Source organism: Cetorhinus maximus, chromosome 9 (genome assembly GCF_964194155.1).
Source record: "Cetorhinus maximus chromosome 9, sCetMax3.hap1.1, whole genome shotgun sequence".
Lineage (NCBI taxonomy): Eukaryota > Metazoa > Chordata > Chondrichthyes > Lamniformes > Cetorhinidae > Cetorhinus > Cetorhinus maximus.
Genome location: NC_135887.1, coordinates 1,194,463 through 1,214,677, shown reverse-complemented (window position 1 = coordinate 1,214,677; position 20,215 = coordinate 1,194,463).

Below are 20,215 nucleotides of genomic sequence, written 5' to 3'. Positions count from 1 at the left end.
TCTCCTGTCCCACCCCCTTCTACCAGCTTATATTTCATCTCATTTCTATATGGCTTAGTTCTGATGAAGGGTCATAAGGACTCGGAACGTCAACTGTATCTCTCTCCGCAGATGCTGTCAGACCTGCTGAGTTTTTCCAGGTAGTTTTGTTTTTGTTCTAGATTTCCAGCATCCACAGTATTTTGCTTTTATTTTAGTTTAGAGTGGGGTCTGGTTGGAGAAGCACACATCATGTTCATGCTCTGTTATCTGTGTAAATAAACAGCATGTGCTTCATCTTATATTGGTCTCTGCATCTGCAGTATATTGTTGTCAACTCACCAGCCGTTAGTTAGGCGTGCAACCACGTTCACGAGCAAAGTGACCCAACAGTACAACGTAACAAAAGGTTCTGCTGATGGAATTTCACGTGAGAGGATGGGAGGAGGCTTCAGTAGAGCATAAATGCCTGCATGCACTTGTTGTACTGACTCTCCTGTTTCTGGGCTGTCTATTCTGTGTAATACGTATGTCAATGCTGATTCCATGGGGCAAAGTAAACTCAAAGGCTGCACCACTAAACACCACTTCTGTGACTAATCGGCAAGGCATGCTGGGCTTCTCACATACATCATTTAATTCTGTAGACTAACTGCTAGGTGAAATAATATTTAATGCATAATGACTTTAGAATTACTATTCATATGTCCAAGTTATTCACAGGGGTACTTTTCAAACAGTTCAGATAAATGGTACTTCACTGTACTGCAACAGGCCAATAGCCATTAAAGGAGAAATGTGGCATGATGAAGTTCTCCAGCTTCCAAACTCTGGTATTACCTCCCTAAATCTCACTGGCTCTCCATTTCCTTCTTGTACTCACCTCTCTGGCTAAGCTTTTGGTCATTCTTGTCAATCATTTTAATTTCTACCATTTTGTCTCAGGTGTCCATTGTTGCTTCATTACACCTTTGTGAATCACCTTGAAACGTTTTCTTTAAAGAACATTAGAAGTGCTTTATAAATACAAGCTTTTGTTTCCATTATTGTAGTTTTCAAATTCCGGCTTAATTTCAATATTCTTTAGTTATTTCATACTGAATGACTTTCCAAAAGATTCTGGTCGGCCTATTGGTGTAGATGAAACAACAAAGTTGCATTTATATAGCATTTTTCTACATCCTCAGGATGTCTCAAAGTCATCAGAACCAACAAACTCCTTTTGCATTGTGATCATTATTAAGTAGGAAAATGTGGGAAGCAACTTTCCAGCAACTAAATTGCACAAGTAAGATTAATAACTGGTGTATTTGTTGCTTGTGGAGTTGTTTAAGATTAATAACCGGTGTATTTGTTGCTTGTGGAGTTGTTTAAGATTAATAACCGGTGTATTTGTTGCTTGTGGAGTTGTTTGAAGGAAGAATGTTGTAGCCCATTTGACTAGGAGAACTCCCTCATTTTCTTCCAATTATGCCATGGTATCCTTTCCCTGCACCTGAACAAACAGATTGGGTCTCAGTTTTACATCTCATCTGCAAAATGGTACTCTGACAATACAATACCACCTCAGTACAGCAATTAAATGTCAACCCAGTGAAATGATTTGTATTTTTTGCATGTGAAATGAACAAGAGCCCTCTCCTAGTTTACATTTGCACAACATTCATATTCAGACATACTTCCAGCCAAGTTCTTCCATGTCCCAAGCATACTTCTTGATTTATTTCTCCATCTCTATCCTTGTCAGATTCATCAGTCATTGCATATAGTTCATCACCAGTCCTGCTTCCTCCAAACTTATTAGTAACTCAGCCCAGGGCTTGAAAGCCATTTTCCAATCACAGTTGTCCTCACCAAGTGGCTTGTGTCATCAAGTTGGTTCACCAATATGTTGCTCAATTTGAATATGCAAAGCTTGAAGTACAGGAAAGGATTAGTTAAACTGTTCAATCCTCCAAGGAAGAATCATTGCAGTGCCATTTTACATTTGGAAATGAAGGTACATTTCACAAGAGGTAATCACATTGAAAGTCCCACATGATTCGAAACAGTGAATGAAGTATCAAGGCAGAGGAAGGTCATTTCAGATTATTTCAAAAGTGTGACTTCTAAATTCAAATGCCGCTGTTCATTGTCTGTCATTGTTAAAACTTCCCAATCCCAAATCATAGATTCGCAACCAAGTTCTGTGGCTAGATATAAAAAATAGTTGTCACTTCCATGCTTATAAGTATCAATTTAAATGCTGAAAAATGTGAAAGCAAGATTATTTACAACTGACCAGTTTCTTTTGTTGGAACATAAAGACATAAAGAAAGCAGGAGTAGGTCATTCAGCTTCTCAAGTCTGTCCAGTTTATGGCTGATCTTCTATCTCAAAACCAGCTTCCCCACATTATCCCCACATCCCTCAGTATCCAACAATCTGTCAAGCTCTGTTTTGAATATACTCAATAGCTGAGCCCCAACAACACTCTGGGATGGAATATTCCAAAGATTCACGACCCTTTGAGTGAAGAAATTTCTCCTCATCTCAGTCCTAAATGGATGGTCTCTTATTCTGACCACAAGTTCTAGTTCTACTCCCCAGCTAAATCACATGCTCTCACAATCTGTCCTTCGAGCCCACTCAGAATCTTATAGGTTTCGATGAGATCGCCTCTCATTCTTTTAAATTCTAAGGAATACAGACCAAGTCTACTCAATTACCATTATTAAATATACTTGTCTTTTCCTGGCCAACTCTGCTTAGTTTTACCCAAGTTGTCCTTCTGCTGTACAGTACCTCTTATTGGTTTAGAATTTACCCTTTCCTGAATCCTCCCACTCCACCTTTATTAGTTTAAAACCCCATCTATTGCCCTAATTATTCAATTCACAGGGTTTAAGTGGAGCCCATCCCGATGGAATAGCTCCCTCTATCCCAGATACCGGTGGCAGTGGCCCATGAAGTGAAACTCCTGCCTCCCCCACCGCGCTGAGCCACGCAATTAACCTTCTAACCAGTTTATCTCTATACCAATTTGCAACTGATTAATCCAGAGTTATTTATCTGCAATGTTCTTTATCTTTATTTGGACCTTAGGCCTCAAACTCTCTCAGCAGATCCTCATTCCTTGTCCTTTCTGTTGTTGGTTAAGAATCCATAAACCTGTTTCAGAAAGAAATTGGTATGTTTCATTCACTTTCTTCAACACCACACTTCCTTCGTTTTCAGGCAACAATAGTTCCTCTTTGGAAAAATAGCTTCTAGTCCATTTCCCCAATGTGTAGCACAGTTGCCTTTATTGATTGTTATTTCTGTCTGTTCCCACTGATGACTGCAGCTCATTGTCTACTAAGCTTAAATTTCAATGCAATTGGTCGGCAGCAGCATAGAGTAACTTCAATAAGCTACAAAATAAAGCAGGTTTACCTTTTTTTAAAATAAAAGTAATCCTTCAAAAATCAGGAGAACTGTTCACTTGGCATTTTTTTTTTAAGCGAAGATTACCACCCTGAATTGCGAGACAATTATTAAAAATAACCTCCCAAGAAAATCTAAAGCACTGAATCCTGCCACTTCTGATTTGAAAACTGTCAGGCTGCACTAGGGCTATTCAGCTTGCAGCCCAGAAAAGCAAGAAAACATTTTATTCTTAGACAACCAATTCTGAAATAACAATGCTTTTTCCACTTCTGAAACGCCAAATGCCTGGTACAACATTACAATGTAAACCCAAACTCTCCGGGGGTCTTGGTGCCTTGGCAACTGGGGTTATTTTATAGGCTTTCAAAGCCAGTAAGAACCGGAAATTTGGAATACTGGTCCGAACTGGTCTTGTATACCTTAAAATAGAACGCCAGTGAAAACTGGGGATTTAGAATATTGGTCCAAGCTGTTATTTCCTTCTGGGATAACATAACATTTGGCTGCCCTGTTAAACTTTTGTGTACTTCTGATATACAACAACGGTCATCTCTTCCTAATATCAATCAGAAAATATGGACAGATCAGTACAAATTGGTTGCTTCGCAGTGAGGCCTTTGGAGAAGGCTTCAGCTAAAAATCATTCTTGCCCTGCCAATGGAAAAAGATACATTCAGTAGAAATAAAAGTTCATGGTGGCTAATGAAATCTCACAGGGGAGAATTTTCTCCCTGCTGGGGGGCACTGAGCAGGAGCGGGCACAGGTGGGCATGCAGCCGATTACTGCCCGCGATTGGCTGCGCGCCGCCATTTTACATGGACGGGCCAATTAAGGCCCACCCAGCGTGACGCACACCCATAAACGCTGAGCATTCCCTGTGCGGGCAGGGGGAGGAGGCTGAGTCGGGGCCTCAGAGCGCGCCAAAGAGCACAGAAACCTCCCTGAAGCACGGAGCTGCCCCGGGGAGATTAGTCTGGTGGTCAGAAATTTTAATAAAGAAAAATAAAAAATTTTAAGACATGTCACCTCATGCAACAGTGTCACACGAGCTGGGACATGTCAATGAACTTTAATAAAAAGTTTGATTCAATTTATAAACACTTCACAAAACCTCATCCCACCCGTGGATGAGGTTTCCTGATAAATGCGAGGGCCGCCTGGGCTCTTCGCCTGCCCCCCCGCCAACCTTAAGGTGGTCGGGCAGCTCAGTTAATTACTTTAATTGGTATTTAAATGGCCTTAATAGGTGAGCACACAGCCAACTTCAGCAGGTGTGTGGCCGACTCCAGCAGGTGTGTGGCGCGCCCACCGAACTGAAGATCAGAATGACGCACGCCCGACGTCATCGCGCATCATCTTACACGTCAGTGAGCAGGGCTTGTCTCCCCACACCAACCCAAATATTCTGGCCACACAGTTAGATAAAGGAAATGATCATTTTCCACACTTAATCTGTCAAAAACATTATAATCATTATACTTGGGAGATTATATATTTCTGTCTGTATTACATGGCATGCTAGGTTACAATTCACAATGGCATTCAGGAGCAATGAATTTAAAAACATTTCCATAACCATCAAGTAGAGGTTAACCTTTGCTTTAGGCATGTCTGTCACCAGGGAACACCAAACAGCGCTGAACACACAAGTTTACAAAGATCCTGAGAGCTCTCCAGATAAATACAAAGTTTTAAGAAATGAAATAGCATTACCACTATTCCAACTCTTCAAGGGCCACCTTCAAACATAGTACAGATCGAGAATCCTTTATCCATAAATCCAAAAACCCAACATATTCAAAAACTGCACCTTTTTTAAACCTCATCGACCTTTAACACGGGAAGTCTAGTAGTTTGTCTGCACTGTTTACCTTGCGATCTTTGTGGTGGATATGTCAAAAAGAAACTTTCTATGGTGCCCTGTGTTTGTTATTAAGCGATACATCTTACTTTTCTAGCCAGTTTATTTACTTTAGACGGTAGCTCTGAAAGCCGAAATTATCTGAAATACGAAATGATATAAAGGATACTTGGCCTGTCACAACATCAAGATGCAATTGGTTTATATTCTGGTGATGGGGATGTTCTTTTTAATGCCATGTCTCTCAAGGTTACTCTATTTAGCTCCTGCATCTCATTTTCATTAATCTCCACCATGCAGACACATTTACACATCAGGATTCTGAAGCAGCAGGGAGGAAATGACATCACATGATGCAACTTAAATAGCCATATGCTAATTTTTGAGCTGCAGAAACACATTTCTATGCTTCCCCCATGGCAGTAACTGCTTAAGAATCTCCCATTCCTCAGGTAGTTAAGCATCCGTCTGTCTCAGGAGATGATGGGCTGCGCCCAGGGTGTACGTTACTTCTGTATTGAACATTATTTGTTGTGGTTGTAGGGTCTGATTGGTGAGTGGCAGTGCCTTCCACAGCTGGCACAGATGAATAGCGCTGGCCCAAGGAAGTCTGATGTTTTCTCCTTCTGACGAGCTCTCTTTTCAACCATCTGGTCAATTCTTTTGGCCCCTACTTCATCCACAGGTCTGTGTGTGGGTTCCATGATGTAATGGTGAGCACTCTGGACTCTGAATCCAGCAATCTGAGTTCAAATCTCATTAGCACCTCTATTCCTCAGTACTGAACTAGAAATATCATGCAATAGAATGAAAGCAGATGCTGGAAATTGGAAATATAAACAGAAAGTGCCGGAAAATCTCAGCAGTATGTCAGCATCTGCGGACAGGGAAACAGAATGAATGTTGAGTCCAGTATGACTCTTCTTCAGAACACACCCCCACCTCAATGAGTTTCGGGCTTGACACAATGTTGAACTCTTCTTCACCTCTGTGCTCACTTTGGGCAGGAATCCTCCTCCTACTAGTGGACCACTTACCCTGCCTCCTCCCTCCCTCTGGCCTCTTACCCACTCTTGGGGCAGGAGCTTCCCCCCGTCGGGGGGCTTGTGCGGGAGTGGGCAGGTTCCCGATCGGCGCCCCCAGTCAAGGGCATGCCGCCATTTTACGTGGGCGGGTCAATTAAGGCCCGCCCAGTGTGATATCCTCCAGGAGGCGCTATGCGCTCCCTGTGCATGTGGGCTGGAGGGGTTCCCTGAGCCGGGAGGGGGTTCCCCGAGCCGGGAGGGGGTTCCCCGAGCCGGGAGGGGGTTCCCCGAGCCTGGAGGGGGGTTCCCTGAGCCGGGAGTGAGCTTTTTCACGCATGTGCGCGAAAGAGCGCACAGGTTCCCCTGAGGCAAAGCGCTACCTCAGGGAGATTGACTCAGGTTTCAAACAGTCAATAAAAATGATAGAAAAAATTACTGACCTGTCTCCTCGTGTGCCACTGTCACATGAGCTGAGACATGTCATTTTCTTTTATTCAGACATTTCACACAAATTTTAATACCCTCATGAAACCTCGTCCCGCCCGTGGATGAGGTTTCATGTTATTTCCGAGGCCCGTCTGGACTCCCGGCCTGCCCGGAAACCCTAACGTTGGACGGGCAGGTCCATTGATTACTTTATTAATGGCCTTAAGTGGCCGTTGACAGGTCGGCGGGTGCACAGCCGATTCAGCTCTGCGCCCGCTGACCTGGAAATGTAGATGACGCGGGGTGACACCTGGACACCCGCATCATTTTAGGAGTCGGTGAGCAGGCCCCGCCCCTCGCTTGCCGACCGGAGGTACAGCCTTTGATGTTTTCATTGAGAACTGTTGGTGTGACATCAGCCATTCGAATTTCTCTGCTCCCTTCAGTCACTCCAACCAGTCTCCCTCTGAACTTACTCTATTCTCTCAGCTCTAACCCCAACATTGTTACCAAACCTGCTGACAAGGGCGGTGCTGTTGTTGTCTGGCATAGCGACCTTCTACCTCCCAGAGGCTGAGCGCCAACTCTCGGACACTTCTTCCTACCTCCCCCAGGCCATGACCCCACCACCCAACATCAAGCCATTGTTTCCAGGACTGTCAATGACTTCATCTCCTCTGGAGACCTTCCCTCCACAGCTTCCAACCTCACAGTCTCTCCACCCTGAAAAGGTCGCTTCTACTTCCTACTCAAAATCCACAGGACTGTCCCGCTAGACCCATCGTTTCAGCCTGTTACTGCCTCACCGAATTTACTTCTTTGTAGCTTGACTCTATTTTCCTCCCCTTGCCCAGTCTTCTCCTACCTACATTCAAGGTTCTTTTGATGCCCTACACCATTTCAACAATTTCTAGTTAAAAGCAGTTCCAAAGAAGAGTCATATTGGAATCACAATATTAACTCGATTTCTCTCTGCACTGATGCTGCCCAACCTACTGAGTCTTTCCAGCACTTTCTGGTTTTATTATGTAATAGAATGCACTGGTTTCATGCTGCAAAGTTTGCCTCATCACACACAGCAAAATACAACTTCATTATTTCCTATTGTCTCAAAGTGAAACCAACCCTGCCCTGACTGGAATATTGTAAGCAATAGCTGCTCATTTTCAAATGATGCCAGAAAGTTGGCTTATTTATTTATTGACACCACTCCCATCATCGCGTCTCAGATAGCCAGGTGATGAAGGATAGAATACTGGGCAAGGGGAGGAAAATAGAGTCATGTACTCCTGTACGTGAAATGAGCACGGGTGAGTCCCCAATCCATATCCACCAACTAAATAAAATTAAGATAAAAGCAAAATACTGCGGATGCTGGAAATCTGAAACAAAAACAAAAATAGCTGGAAAAACTCAGCAGGTCTGACAGTATCTGTGGAGAGGAACGCAGTTAACGTTTCGAGTCCGTATGACTCTTCAACATGATGAAGGGTCATACGGACTCGAAACATTAACTATACTCCTCTCCGCAGATGCTGTCAGACCTGCTGAGTTTTTCCAGCTATTTTTGTTTTTGTTTTAAATAAAATTAAGACCTATTTGATATAAAATTAACATCCTCCACTGTCCACCCACGCCCCCACCAGCAGGATAGATTGGGATGCAATTTTCTCCATGGCCAGGATTTTATGGCCCTCCCACCCAGTGGGGTATTATAGTCCCACCGAACTGAATGGAGATTTAAATGACTCGCCACATCTGCTGGGGGGGAGACACGCTAAGGAGGGGGCTGTAAAATCCTGGCCCAAAACTCCATTTTAAATTACTCCCTCATCAGCTGGTGTGTGCAACAAGTTAAGGGAGAGTTGGAAAATGTCACATCCTCTCCCTTTCCTGCCCTCATCCCATTGAGGAAGCGAAGGTAAGTCAATTCTTGTAGCAGGAAAACAATTTAATCAATACATGGCAGCCAAAAGGTACACGAGATCCCCCAAACAGCAATGGGATAATGATCAAACAATCCATTTATTGATGTTGGTCCAATAGATATGAGATTCTTGTGCGGGAGCAAGAGGCCCCCAAACTTGATCAGCATTGACTCTCAACTAGAAAGTACAAGGTCGGACATTAACAAAGAACAGAAATAGCCTCAGCTACGATAACCTCACAGTCAAATAACCTGCACTCAAATCACCCAACAGTTCTTATGTTTGAGCCAAGGCATTCTCAGAGACAACCAGCAGTCATTGAGCCAAACCCCATCAAGGAATCAACGCCTCCAAGCAGGAGGGAAAAGGGTGTAAAAAATAAATAGACAAATCCACAATGTTCACCTTGGCATGTTGTCTATTCTCAGATACACTACAGACAAATAGTTGTAGCAATCTGGGGAAATCCAGATGGCAGTCACTGAGTACATCAACACACTATGGCGCATTACGAGATTTCTAATACATAAGGGAAGGCTTGGTAAATTCAAATTGAAGACTGTATACCAGGTAGGGAGGGGGAGCTAGAATGGGAAGGACAGGAAGAAAATATACCAAGATCAGGTCATGGAAAGGAGTGAGTCAGACAGAATTGATGCTAGCAAGACCATCTGCTACAGCAATCAACAGGGAAATTGAGTTTTTAAAAGGTTAAATTTAAAGATAAAGCATGCAGTTTGGGACAGGAAGAGATCACGTGTAGGAAGAGGGAGCAAACTAGAGGCCTGAATAGGACCATAGAACACAACAGCACAGAAAACAGGTCATTCGGCCCTTCTATTCTGTGCCGAAATATTATTCCGCTAGTCCCACTGACCTGCACCTAGTCCATAACCCTCCAGACCTCTCCCATCCATGTATCTATCTAATTTATTCTTAAAACTTAAGAGTGAGCCCGCATTTACCACGTCAGATGGTAGTTCGTTCCACACACTCACCACTCTGAGTGAAGAAGTTCCCCCTAATGTTCCCCCTAAACCTTTCCCCTTTCACCCTAAAGCCATGTCCTCTCGTGTTTATCTCTCCTAATCTAAGTGGAAAGAGCCTCCTCGCATTTACTCTGTCTATACCCCTCACAGTTTTGAATAGGGAAAGAAAGGGTTGCAAATTCAGGAGCAGATGACTGATGCCCAAGACCTGGGGGCAGGAAATGGAGTGATAAGTGAGCTGGTTTACAAATCTATCACAAAAATACAAATGAGAAGGAAAGGCAGAAAGTGAGAGGGAAGAGAAACTGCTGAATGAGAAAATATTGGAGGGAACAAGTAACCAACAACGAATGACAAAAATGAAAGGATGTGAAATCAACAGCAAACAGGTAAACAACGTGAAAACGAAGCCTTGCCTTTCTAAAGATTATTCTTAAATTCTCGATTTTATTCAGTTTTCATGAAGACCATTTATCCAAAAATAGAACCACTTGGAGTCAGTAACTGAACCATATAATCCCATCATTGAAATGTACGATGTGTTCAGTTTTAAACTAGGTCTGTGACTGACAGCAGCTGTGCAATTGTTGTGGGTTTTTCCAGCTCTCACCCAATCAGTCATGGTAAGACTTGTGATCTAATTTGGATTATTTGAGTCTCAAAACATTATAAATAACCTAGCACAGTGACAGCATTATTATCGCAGTAGGGTTACTAAACAGCTTGACTAAGCAGATGCTGAATACTTGCCATCCAAATTAAAAAAAGGTGCTTCAGCAGCTAATCCATTCCAATGCAAGTATTATTGGCCACAGTGCACTGCTCTTCATGATTATTAATAATCACTTTTCACTTAATCTTTATCCCTGCTGTAGCCTCCAGCTGTAATTCAAAATCTACCACGACAATATAGGATTCCAGTGATATAAAAAGACAATGGGCTGGACTCAGGAGCCCTTTAAAAATGGCAGCCAAGTCCAGCTTCTTGGAACCCTGACCCCATTTCCAGGGTTTCCCATTTTCAGGGGCGCCGTTTAAGGTGTAGGCTGCATTGAATCATGAGCCTGCACCCTGTGCTCCTGACTTGGCCGGTTCCATTGCAGGGATAGGTATGACCTAGTCCTCTGCAATTGTCATGAAGTTGGGCCAGCTTTTCAAAGCATTGTGGTTGACGACACCTCAGGGCTGTCCTGAACCATAGTCTGCATGAGGGGACATTTTGAAAGGTAAGTTCAAAAAGTCATCCTCATGTCCTCCCCATTCCAAGCTATGCCCCCCTACGCCAAGCCATGGCACTTCCATGCTCATCCACCCATTATACATTTTATAGAAGCAATGAACCTTAGAGTGACAGTGGGAAATGTTTTTAAAAAAAGCTTTAAAAGGACATTTATAGATAACTTTCCACTTTCTTAAAAAAACTCCATTTTACTACAGCCCAATAAAAGTCTCAATCATCCAAACCCTTTAAAGGATCAATGGCAGAATTTGCAAGCACTTAAAACCTCATTATTTTGTGAAATTAACAGCATAGATCAGAGAGACAGGGCTGCCAATCATGTAATGTTTTCTTTGGGGCTCAGGTGTTTTAGTACTCCAATGGGCTTCCGGGTTCTCAGCAAAGAATACATAATGAGGCTTGGCTGAGAGCCCAGAAGTCCATTAGCCTATTGAAACACCTGAGCCTCAGAGAAAATTTTCTTGATTGAGAGCTCTGGGTCTCTGGTCTTTTCTGCAAATTTCACAAAGTTTATTTACACAAGGTAAAGAGGTGCTGCTTTTCTGCTATTGATAGTTTAAATGATCTGGTTGATTGCCAATTTTATTGACCTGTGGTAAAAAGAAGTTATTTCTTTAAGAAAGTGGTAAGTTGTCAATGAATGATTTTTTTTTTACACATCCTACTGTCACTATAGGGTTCATTACTCCCATGCAGTGTATAGAGGCTGGAAGTACCATAGCTTGACATGGGGGCAGGAGGGGCCACAGGGGTTATATGGAAGGTATAGCTTGGCATGGGGGGGGGCATAAGGTGGCACGGATGCAGCTTGGTGAGCGTGTGCAGTGAGGGCTGGAGACCCTTTCTGTTTTTATTTTAACTAGGAAAAATTCCCACAGCACCGAGGCGGGAATTTTAAACAGCTTGCCTCTGCACCCAGCAGCCCCTTTGGCTGCCTCCGAATTTTTTCCTGAGCCGGCAGCCCGCACCCATCCCCCACGCACCCCTCCCATCCCGCTCCACAATGAAAATCCCACCCCTGCATCCCAAGGTGTGCGGGCCAAGTCGTGAACTTTCCTGGCCTCCATACCCTTCTCAAGGGTGAAAATCCAGCCCATTATTTTCCTTTCATGTGACTAATGTTTCTCCGGCAATACTGGGTTCAAATCTGGGTCTCAGTTTGCAAAGATTTCAACATGTTGTCAAACATAAATCACAGGGAACAAAAATACAGGCAGAATTATAATCATGGACCTTAGCATATCAGTTCCAATGGGTTTCACCAGTAAACATTGGGTTTTACAGCACTAGGTGCCATTAGTGGTTTGCATCATTAGTAGCTTGTGAGTATTGTGTTTCCTGCTAGGAGCCAAAAGCACAAAACTACTGCTTAATTCTGCCTAGTCATTTAGTTTTAAGATCTGGGTTTCAGCAGCATTTCTATTACCAGGTTATATATTTTGCTTTTTAAAAATAAAAAAAAATAGATCTTGTCACAGAAACCTCAAATAGAAAATAACCTTTTCTATGAGCGTACATTTTGCGTTATTCTCCCTCCAATTAAAACATTACTGTTTAACCACAGCCCTGCAGTGCACACATGCGCAGCACTATCACATACAAACTACCACACAGACACTAATTACCACAGCTAAACTTTTGCCAGTGTCACTTAAATAATCTGATCAGATGGGCAAAACAGCATATAACTGGCCCCCCGCGGATTATCCACCCTTTCTCTCAGGCTTTAGAATTTACCATAACCAAAATGGAAGCATGTCTGTTGGATCCTGTGGATCCTCGTCGCCAGTTTGTTGTGAGTGGTGGCTGAGTTGGTGCTATTGATAGAGTTGATCAGCAGACACTTCTGAGGTAGTTTATTTACAAAGATACTCAACAGTAACTAGACATGTGCTTTCACTTCAAACTCTATCTCTAAACGACTAACTACTGTGGTAGCCCATGCTACTCTCCTATTAGATAAGATCATGTGATCGTTCTTAATAGCATTCCTCTTAAAGGTGTGTTACACATTAGACAAAACCATAATTACCACATCCCTCCCCATTTACACGGAAATACATTTTATATTTACAAGTACAATTTTCTCAAGATAGCAAAATATTTACACTGATAAGTAATTTACAGATTCAGTCTTTCGGGGGGTTTCCTGAGGCATATAGAGCATCTGAGCTCTGCAGCTTCAGGTTCTTTGTCAGGAACCTCCTTTTCCGGAGTTGCCTGAATATCAGGTGCTTCGGGGTGGGCACTTGCAGTTCTGTATCCTCAACTCTTACAGGAACATCAGGTAAGTCTGTGCTGGGTTGCGTATCCTCAACAGGAAATGCTGACCCGGTCATGGACACTGGTGGAATCATTCCTTGGTGAATTGTTTCTCTCTTCCTTAGATGATCCACGTGTTTTCGGATGACTCAGCCTCCCACCTCCATGTGGTAAGATAGAGATCCAGTCACTGCACTTATTTCACCCAGTGACCACTTTGCTCCTTCTCCAAAGCTCTTCACTGAGATGTGAAGGAATTTCTTCTCTCAGAGGGTAGTGAATGTCTGGAATTCTCTACCCCAGAGAGTTGTGGAGGCTAGATCACTGAAAGTATTTAATGAGGTGGCAGGTTTTTGAAATATCAGGAAGTTGAGGGCTATGAGGAGCTGGCGTGAAAGAGGAGTTGAGGCCTGGGGCAGATCAGCCATGGTCTTATTGTATGGTGGGGCAGGCCAGAGGGGACGAATGGCCTTCTCCTGCTCCTACTCCTTATGTTCTTATGGTTGGTCACAAGAGCCTGTATCTGACGAAATAAAACCGTATTTCAACAGAAGACATGAAATAAGCAGCCTGGATGGTATCTTATTGTGGGGAACATGAGTGATAGCATCTCTAAAGGGAAGAGAGCCATTGTTAATTGAACTACACGGCGCACGTCCAGGGATATCCCGAATGAAGGCCTTGGCTCACAGCTACCTCTGATGGCCTGGGATAGACGGTGAAATAGAGAGTTTAGTGAAGAATTGTGTGCAATGTCAGCAACTGCAAAAGTTGCCTTCAACAGCTCCATTACACCCTTGGGAGTGGCCAGGAAGACCATGGGGCAGTTACATATTGACTATGTGGGACCTTCCATGGGGACAATATTTCTGCTCATTGTTGATGCCCACTCTTACCGTCTCTCCCACGGTAAACTTCCTCCCACGACTATGCCAGTCGTGTCTAGTTTTCAACTTCCCTGACTCCTGTCCACCTACCCTGCCCCCTTCCCCTCAAATTCAGCATTATTAATCTCAATCTTGTCCTGAGACAGCGTTTCAACAATAACTCTGCAGGTGTGGCACCTGTGGTTGTTGTGAGGGTGGTCCGATAATGGGAAAGAAAGCGTGCTAACTTGGTTGCTAAGGAATATCCAGTTAGTTTCTTCAGGCCTACCTTGAATGTTTGAATCGCCCTCTCGGCCAGTCCCTTTGAGGAAGGGTGGTATGGTGAAGTTTTTACATGAGTGATACTGTTGAGGCTGATAAACCGCTGAAGCTCCGCACTCATAAATGCTGTACTGTTATCAGAAACGACTACGTCTGATAGTCCGTTAGTGGCAAAACTTTGACATAACTTCTCAATTGTAGCAGAAGACGTGGTGACTGCACCTCATCTATGTCCATCCATTTTGCGTGGGCATCAACAATGAGCAGAAACACTGGGCTGAATTTTGTGTTTGTCGGGTGGGTGGGCCTGACTGAATTGGCAGCGGGCGCGGAGCTGATCGCCGCCACCGAAACGGGCCGCGCCGCCATTTTGCACGGTCTGGCCAATTATGGCCCACCCAGCGCGTTTCAGACTCCCGTGTTCATCGGGAAAATTAAATCGGCGGCGGGCGTGCTCAGACCGCCGGTTCCAATGGGGAACCAGCAGTCTGTATAAAGAGTGGCCAGGCAGCCTCCTTCAGGCTGTTCACCATGGCCAGTCACCGGGCTCCACAAGAGGTCAGGGCAGACGAGGAGGAGGGGGGCAGGCTGCAGGGTAGGCCAGCGGGGGGGCCAATGTGCCCCTCAGTTCTCCGATGCCTGCCTTGCTGCCCTCCTGGAAGAGGTGTCAAAGCGTCGGGAGGTGTTGTTTCCGGAGGATGGGAGGAGGAGGGACCCCCCCACGTGACCAGGCAGGAGAGGCAGGAAGTGGCGGAGGCTGTTAGCTCCCATGATGCTGTGCAGCTCACAGGGACCCAGGGCCACAAGCACTTCAATGACTTGTTGCGCTCTGGAAGGGTGAGGACCATGTCAGCCTTGGCTATTTTACCCAGCAGGCAGCCTTAGCCTTTGAGCCCTCCCCCTCCCCACGTCTCAGTGTTGTTACTGCATTGGGCATTTAGCGCACGCTGGGTGGGCAAACAGATAGTGACCATGTTTACATCAGCCTTAGTGGGTGAGGAGAAGATGGGTTCTCCCTGCAGCATATGTTGGTGTTTGTCGCATTTGAGTAGTCTGGAGGCAACCTGCAGGGGAGGCAGCTCGACACATACTCAGAACTCTAACACATGTCTTATTGATGGTGATGAGATGGTGGAAGGGGAGCCTCAAGGTGTCATGGCCAAGAGCCATCTGCTGGCCTCAGCGCCGCACCTAGTTGTGCCTCCTTGCCATGGGCGCTAAGACCCGTGTGTTATTCAAAGTGATGGACGCCGAATGTGTCCAAGGTGGCCGTTGGGGAAGGGGGTTGGGACCAGCCGTATTATCTTCTGGGGACTGATCGCCAGTAGTGTGGACAGGAGCCGCTGGAGGCCTCAGATGGGCCACTGTGGTTGGGGTGCGGAGTGCGCGTGCAGAGTACATGAGCGATCAGCCCCAATAAATCTTCTCTGTTCTGCAGGCAAAAACTGAGAGCAATATCTGTGAGCGTCTGCGGGTTGATGGTGGGCACACCCTGCTGCAGCGCCTCACCATGTATGAGGAGCAGGTCATGGAGCTGGGGAGGAGGCAGGCGGCCAGGTCAGCAGGTGTTGGTGAGGCTGGGGTCCAGCGGCCAGGTATTTGAGGTCCACAGTCCCATCCACTCTGTCTCCCCACCATCCAAAGCACTGATGGTTACTGCAATGGTTAATGCAGCAACACTGCTCATTCACAGACTGAGACACTCAGACGTGTGGGTCATACACAAAGGTCCCTCGGCCCCTTGAGGATGCGCGTCTCTAGCACCTTCCAAAGTCACCTTATCCCATTTGTGACCACTATCCCCATGGCCTAACATGCCATGGCATCGCTACTGCACAGCCAAAGACTTATTGCATCTTAGGAGGGTTTGTACCTCCACCACCCTTTCAGCCAGTGTGTCCCACATTACTCTGTCCAAAAGGTCCTCAGCACTTCACCTGTCAACCTCATGGCACTCAACTTAAATAAATGCCACCACATTAGTCATCCCTGCGCCAAGGGGAAATGTTGCCTTCTGTCCACCCGTTCTATGCCCCTTATAACGGTATGAAGGTCAATAATGTGAACTGTCAATCTCCTGTGCTCCACAGCAAATGTCACAAGTGTATGCAATGTTTCCTCATCACTCCAACTCTCCAGGCCAGCATGCATCCAGGTCAGGTACCTCAGCATTCTCCCCACTCCAATCCCATCCCTCCCATGAAGGTTTGTTGGATTAACTTGTCCCGGGTGTCCCTGCCTCCTTGGTGTAGTAGTGGGTCGGCGTGCTGCCCCTCATCATCGCCCTGTGCTCCCTCATCCTCTGAGCCACTGCTGGATTCATCATGTGCAGCCTCATCCAGGGCGTCAAGGTCTTCATCGTCAACTGCATCCCCCCTTTCCAGCGCAAGATTGTGGAGAGCGCAGCATGCTACCACTATCACAGAGACGCGATCTGGGGGGTACTGGAGTGCGTCCCCTGAGCGGTCCAGGCATCGGAAGCGCATCTTGAGAAGACCGATGGTTCTCTCCACCACAGCCCTTGTGGAGCCCTGGCTCCTATTGTACCGCTGCTCAGCTTCTGTTCTTGGATGGTGGAGAGGCATCATGAGCCACCTTCTGAGGGTATAGCCCTTGTCACCCAGCAGCCATCCATCCAGCCGGGCTGGAGCACTGAAGAGCCCCGGCACCTGGGAGTGTCTGAGGATGTAAGCGTCGTGGGAGCTGCCTGGGTACCTTGCACAGACTTGTAGAATCTGCATCCTGTGATCACACACTATCTGCATGTTCATGGAGTGGAAGCCCTTCCTGTTGACGAAGGCACCGGGCTCACCTGCTGACGCCTTGATGGCCACATGTGTACAGTCTATAGCACCCTGGACACGGGGGAAGCCAGCAATGGCCGCGAAGCCTCTGGCTCGCTCTGTCTGGCTTGCCTGGTCCCAGCGGAAGTGGATGAAGGTCAATACCCGTCTGAACAGAGCGTCTGTAACCTGCTTGACACAAGTGTGGACAGCTGATTGGGAGACACCGCAAAGATCACCCACCGAGCCCTGGAAGGAACCAGAGGCATAGAAGTGGAGGGCAACTGTGACCTTCAGAGCCTCTGACATGGGGTGTCCACCCACACAGTTAGGGGAGATCTCAGGGCCAATCATCTGACAGATATAGTCGACTGTCTCCCTTGACAGTCGGAGCCTCCTTTGGCACTGCACCTCAGACATATTGAGGTAGCTGCATCGCCGCCTGTAAACCCTGGCAGCAGGATAGTGGCGTCTTCTGCGGACCCTTCCACCTTGGACAACCTCTTGGCCCTGCACCCCTTGTACCTGCGCCTGGCCTCCCAAGGTGGCTCCCCTGGAGGCTGATTGTCCACTCCTGGCCTCCTCCTTATTCTATCCCTCCCTTCCTCCTCAGAGGAGCTGCCTCCAGTGGGGGTGTCAGAACCCATACCCGGGCTAAATGGAGGCCTCCGGAAAGCTGTAGGCCCGATAAAGATTCCTGTCTGCAGACTGCTGAGCTGAAGCTTCAAAGTAGAGAGAAAACTATTGGAAATCGATCTGAACAGCTACCGATCACACAGGCAAGTTTAAAACACTTTCTGTAGTAAATACTTCAGGTAAAACATTAACAACCCCTCTGAGCCCACATATCCCGCCCGTGGATGAGGTTTGTTAAAAAATCAGTTACCCGCCTGCCCGTTGGGCCCGTGCGCTGAGGCGAAGATCACACGGGCTCCTCAAAATCGGCTTCACTTGCCGAGTTAAGGGCCTTAACAAGGCCTTTAATTAAGGGCGGGCGTGCGTCCCGCTTCATAGCGCGCCCGCCCACCTAAATATCGCGATGCCACACGCTGATGTTGGGATGCTCGCCCAACATCAGCACGCGACATTTTAAGCGCTGACGTGTGGGGTCCACCACCCGCATGTCAGCCATAAAACTCTGCCCATTGTTCCCGTGAAAGGTCCCACATAGTCAACATATACCCACACCCAGGGTCTTCCTGGCCACTCCCAAGGGTGTAATGGAGCTGTTGAAGGCAACTTTTGCAGTCGCTGATATTGCACAAAATTCTTCACTAAACTCTATTTCACCGTCTATCCCAGGCCACCAGAGGCAAGGCCTTCATTCGGGATATCCCTGGACGTGCGCTGTGTTGTTCAATTAACAATGGCTCTCTTCCCCTTTTGAGATGCTACAACTCGTGTTCCCCACAATAAGATACCATCCAGGCTCTTGTGACCAACCATAAGAAATAGGAGCAGGAGTAGGCCATTCGTCCCCTCTGGCCTGCCCCACCATACAATAAGGCCATGGCTGATCTGCCCCAGGCCTCAACTCCTCTTTCACGCCAGCTCCTCATGGCCCTCAACTCCCCAATATTTCAAAAACCTGCCTCCTCATTAAATACTTTCAGTGATCTAACCTCCACAACTCTCTGGGGTAGAGAATTCCAGACATTCACTACCCTCTGAGAGAAGAAATTCCTTCACATCTCAGTTTTAAATGAGTGTCCCCTTATTCTGTAACTGTGTCCTCTAGATCAAGAATCCTCCACTAGTGGAAACATCTTCTCAACATCTACCCTGTCAAGCCCCCTCAGAATCTAGTACGTTTCAATAAGATCACCCCTCATTCTTCTAAACTCTAATGAATAAAGGGCTAAACTTTTTAGCCATTCATGATAAGTTGACCCCAGGAATCAGCCTAGTGAATCTCTTTTGAACTGCCTCCAATGCCAGTATATCCTTTCTTAACTACAGGGACTAAAACTGTACACAGTACTCCAGGTGCGGCCTCACCAACACCCTGTACAGTTGTAACAAGATTTCCCTATTTTGAAACTCCAACCCCCTAGCAATACAGGCCAAAATTCCATTTGCCTTCTTAATTACTTGCTGCCCCTGCATGCTAACATTTGTGTTTCATGCACAAGAACACCCAGATCCCTCTGTGCTGCACTTTTTTGGAGTCTGCATTGAAATAATAGTCTGCCTTTTGATTTTTTCTACCAAACTGCATGACCTCACACTTTCCTACGTTAAATTCCATCTGCCAAGTTTTTGCCCACTCACTCAACCTGTCTATATCCCCTTCAGATTCCTTATGTCCTCATCACAACATGTCCTCCCACCTATTTTTGTATCGTCAGTAAATTTGGATACATTACACTCTGCCCCCTCCTCCTAGTCATTAATATAGATAGTAAATAATTGAGGCCCTAGGACTGATCCTTGTGGCACTCCACTAGTTACGTCTTTCCAACCTGTAAAAGACCCACTAATCCTGACTCTCTATCTTCTGTGTGTTAACCAATCCTCAATCCATGCTAACACATTACCCCCAATACCATGAGTTCCTATCTTGTGAAATAACCTTTTATGTGGCACCATATCGAATGCCTTCTGGAAATCCAAATTCACTATATCTACCGGTTCCCCTTCATCAACTCTGCTTGTTATATCCTCAAAGAACTCTAGCAAATTTGTCAATCATGATTTCCCTTTCACAAAACCATGTTGACGCTGTTTGATTGCGTTAAGCTTTTCTAAATGTCCTGCTATTTCTTCCTTAATAATGGACTCTAGCATTTTCCCAATGACAGATGTTAGGCTGACTGGCCTATAGTTTCCTGCTTTTTGTCTCCCTCCCTTCTTGAACAGGGGTGTCACTTTAGTGGTTTTCCAATACTCTGGGACCCTCCTAGAATGCAGTGAGTTCTGGAATATTTTGACGAATGCCTCCACTATCTCTGCAGCCTCTTCCTTTAAAACCCTTGGTGTCCTGGTGACTTGTCTACATTTAGTCCCATTAGTTTGTTAAATACTTTGTCCTTTGTGACAGAGACTGTTACAAGATCTTTCCTCCATTAACTCCTTGCTTATCTGATACCTTTGGGATGTTTATAGTGTCCTCCACCGTGAAGACTGATGCAAATTATTGGTTCAAAGTATCTGCCATTTCCCTGT